General features: G+C 57.4%; 1 protein-coding gene across 1 annotated transcript in view; it reads right to left on the reverse strand.

The window, feature by feature from the left end:
• GFRA2 (GDNF family receptor alpha 2) overlaps positions 1–3,912 on the reverse strand; it is a gene marked incomplete at its 3' end in the record, with an annotated part of 22,487 nt that overhangs the window by 8,680 nt on the left and 9,895 nt on the right. The gene's annotated exons all lie outside the window — the stretch shown is intronic.

Here is a 3,912-nt window from a genome sequence, read left to right on the forward strand (position 1 = left end):
GTTTAAAAAAAAAAAAAAAAAAAAAAAGGTGTTTTGTTCCCATGTTTGGTGTTTAATCAATACCAAGCCAGCCTGGATCTGTTCCTTCCTTCACGCACACCCTGGGCCAAGCCTCCCTCGGGCGATGAAGCAAGGCTTCCCCTCCCCGGAGCATCGCTCCCGAATTAGCACCCCAGCCCAAGAGAGATGGCTTCTGCTATGCAGAAATGCACCTTGTCAATGCACTCAGACACAGGGCCCCTGCCAGGAGCTGGGCAGGATCCATCCCCCCCCCCCCCCAGCCACGAATCCACTGAAAACGGGGAGAAAACTCAGGCGATAAAACAACAGCCCTGATTTTGGATGCTGCGGAGCTACAGCCAGTGGAGGCTGGGAGATTCTTCAGCACCAGCATCGCTGAAGCATATAAGCCCAGATTATTTGTGTTCCTGACTTGCTGATGCAAGATGAAAAATACAGCAAACTGCAGCTGCTGAAATCAGCTCTTTTCTCCCCTTTCCTTCCCTTTCCCCTTAGCTGAGGTTAGTGTTTTGCAAAAGGGTTTTATATTCTGGGAGCTAAAACCTGTCCGTTGCAATCAGACACAAAGCTCGGGGAGTTTGTCAGGCTCCTCCGTTGTGCTGGGAAAAGCTTGCCGGCACAAAAAGCTTCACAAATTGCAGCGATCTGAGCCTGATTGCTCCTGCTCTCGCGGCCGGGAGCTGGGCAAAGGGGGCTTGGGCATCTCACTGGGGATTTTTTTTTTAGTCGGGGCCATTCGAATTGCTTCATCCAGAGCAAAGCCTGGGATTTGAGCCCAGAATAACCCAGATCCCCACTCCCGGGAAGGGGAGGGCACAGGCTGAGCGCTCTCCCTCACCAGGATCCATGTGAGGATGCACGGGGGCCGCATCCTGGCCCCTTCGTTCCTCAGCTTCTCTGTGCAGTGCAGAATGGAGGGGCTGCTCAGCGCCCTCCTCTGAGCCACGGGGACCCCCAGGTGATCCAGAGCCTGCTCTGTGCTGGTTTACATACCCCAGTCCAAAGCATCCAGAAAACATCGCCTTCCACCGGCGGCGCTGGAAGAACCGGTGGCTTTTATCTCCCCAGCTTTGTGACCACTGATGGGACAGGGACTGGTGTTCAACGACCATTTAACCACCAGCCCTGAGCAGCTGGAAAGCAGCAAGCCATGAAAACTTCCAGAATTACTCTTTTCCACGCCGGACCATTAATTTGCCCTCTTCCCCAACTCCTCTGCTCCTTTTGGGAAGGAACCAACGTGACCTCAGGGTGGGTTGTGTCCTGCAGGAGCAGCAGCCCTGTCGAGGAGCATCCCCAGCTCAGCACTGACCATGGGGAGAGGGCAGCAAAAATCCCCCTGCAAAGTCCTGTCCTGGCACCGAGGGCTCCGCCGTTCATTAGGCATCCAGCCAGGAGGCTTAATTACACTCGCGTGGGAACATTATCTCATCTCCTGTCACCGCTGGGTTTCGGAGCAGCTTGCCGAGCTGCTTCTGAGTTGAATGCCCTTGCCGGTCCCACGTGCAGATAAGGATGAACATCAGCCTGCGATGCCAGCCCGATAAGCACAGGCATGGATGGGAGAGCCCACCGCAGCCCCCAGCCTTGCCTCACCCGCAGGCAGGGGCGTGGGGTGAGGGGACGTGGGGGGGGGTTTCATGCCCAGTTGCTCCTGGGTGGAGGCTGGTGAAAACGTTATTTATAAATGCAGATGGCCTTGGGGAGAGAGAGAGAGAGGAGAGGCCCCCCCCAGCACCACGCAGCCCTCCAGACCACCCTGTCCCTGCAAAACAAGCCCAGGGCCACTCGGCAAAGGGGACAACCAAACTCCCCCAGCCAGCACAGGGACACGACGCAACCCCCCCGGGCTTTTGCAGAAGAGCAGAGCAAGCCCGGAGCGGGACCAGCAGCATCCCAAGGGGTCCTGGGGACACCCACCGGAGTTCGCAGATCCCCGCATTGGGCACAGCCCTGTCTGCACAGCAGCTCCGAGCACCGAGCCCGCAGCAGGGACCTCTGCGTCACCCCCTTCCACCAAGCCCTAAAGCCACCCCAAACACATGGCACATCCACATCGGTTAAAACCCTCCGACAGAACACAACCAGCAGCTGCCAGCAGAGTTTGCATCGCCCACACGGGGTCAGACAGCCCAGATTTCCTTCAGGTTGGGCTTCCCAGTTTCCCTAAGCGCTCCCAGCCCGGAGCAGCTGGGAAACGCCAGGAACGCGCACGGATGAGGACACGAGGCTGGGGGAGAAGGGGTTCAGCCAGCGAGTAAGCCCATGCCCAGCTTAAATTTGGGAAACTTGATGCCCAGCAATGGGAGCTGTGGCTCCCTGCCCCAGTTTGGGGCAGCGCTAGGGCAGACAGACTGACAGCCGCTGGACAGACAGGCAGCGAGCATCAGGCTCTCAGAGAAGCCTCTTGCTAGCGATGGTTTTCCCTGACCTGCTCTCCTCCACGTCCTTTCCCCGGGGCCCAGGGGACACGATGCCCACGTATGCATCAGGCGCAGCGTGCCGGGCCGTTCCTTCATCCCTGAGGAAGAGGGGCCAGGCAGGGCTGGAGGGGAGAAACTGCAGCGAGGACCAGAAAATGCAGCCTGCACACGCGTGCCCAGTCTTGGGGAAAGCACAGAGTGCACACAACCCCCGCTAAAAGGCTCTGCCAGAGCCATCTCCATCCCAAAAGCCAGGGAGAAAAAAAAAAGCCAGACCCTCCCTCTCTTGCAAGGCAACATCAATAGAGAAAAATTCCTATTTCCCCCCGCCCCTGCAAACACAAGGAGGTCAAGGGAGCTGCTGGAGCACCTCAGCATCCCCAGGCAGGGGGTCCCTGCTGCGGGCTCTTAACCCCTCTGGCCCCCCAGTGCCACTGCCTGCTTAATGGGACCCCTTTTACCAAGGGATTTGGAGCAAACCCACCCGCCTGAGCCTCGGGAGCGCTGACAGAGACCCCCCGCCCCGGGGCAGAGCTGCGGGAGGGCAGCGGATGGGATGGGACTTTCTCTTGCAAGCCCAGATCCAGGGAGCGCATCCATGCACAGCCCCGCAACACCGCATCACGGGGAGGGAAGAGCCGTGGTTAAGGCAAAGCCCTGCAAACCGACACCCAAAGCTAGGGGCATAAATAAATGCCCGGATTTGGGTGCTTTGCAGAGCGAGAGCCCCCAGCCAGGGCTGCGCCTCCCCAGCCGGGCAGCATCCACGCTACTGCTGGAAAAATGCATTCCCAACGTGGAGCAAACAGCCAAAGCAGGTACCACACTCTTCCCCCTTTGCCGCCTCACCTCTTTCTGGTGGAATTTAATTTCAGGCAGGAACGGGCTTATAATTAACGCTCAGCAGCTCCGTGGCCTCTCCGGTGTCCCCCCCCCCTCGCCACCACGCTGCTAATGCAGGTTTATCCCCGTCCGCAGCGTTTAATGTCTGAGCAAACATCAGGCCTGCTGATGGAGGGGTGCTGCCATTAATTTGGTCGCGACTCAGCGCAGCCCTGCTTATCTTTTATTCAGAGACATTGCCTTATTGTATTACTTTTTGATAAAAAGCCGCATTCCCGCGTTTCAAACACATTTGCTTGCAGCCAGAGGAGGACCTGAAGCTGTGCCATTTATTTATTTCGTCACCAGGCTCTGGGAAACTCCATCACCTTGATGACAAAAAGACCCTCCTCCTCGTAGGAAACATATTCTTTATGAGGCTGATCCAGCCCCCGGAGGATGACAGGAGGTTTGGTTTTGGGTTTTTTTTCCGTATGAATAACGAGTTTCATAACGGAACAGAAGCCTGATCTCCCGACTTCGCTCCGCCACAGGGAAAACAGCAGATTTCGGTAGCCGCGAAGCTGCGCTGGGGATGCTGAAAGCGTGCCGAGGGATTTTGCTGCTCGCGGGGCACAGCTGCCCC

The sequence above is a fragment of the Egretta garzetta genome, unplaced genomic scaffold, assembly GCF_000687185.1.
Source record: "Egretta garzetta isolate BGI_Z169 unplaced genomic scaffold, ASM68718v1 scaffold296, whole genome shotgun sequence".
Taxonomy (NCBI): domain Eukaryota; kingdom Metazoa; phylum Chordata; class Aves; order Pelecaniformes; family Ardeidae; genus Egretta; species Egretta garzetta.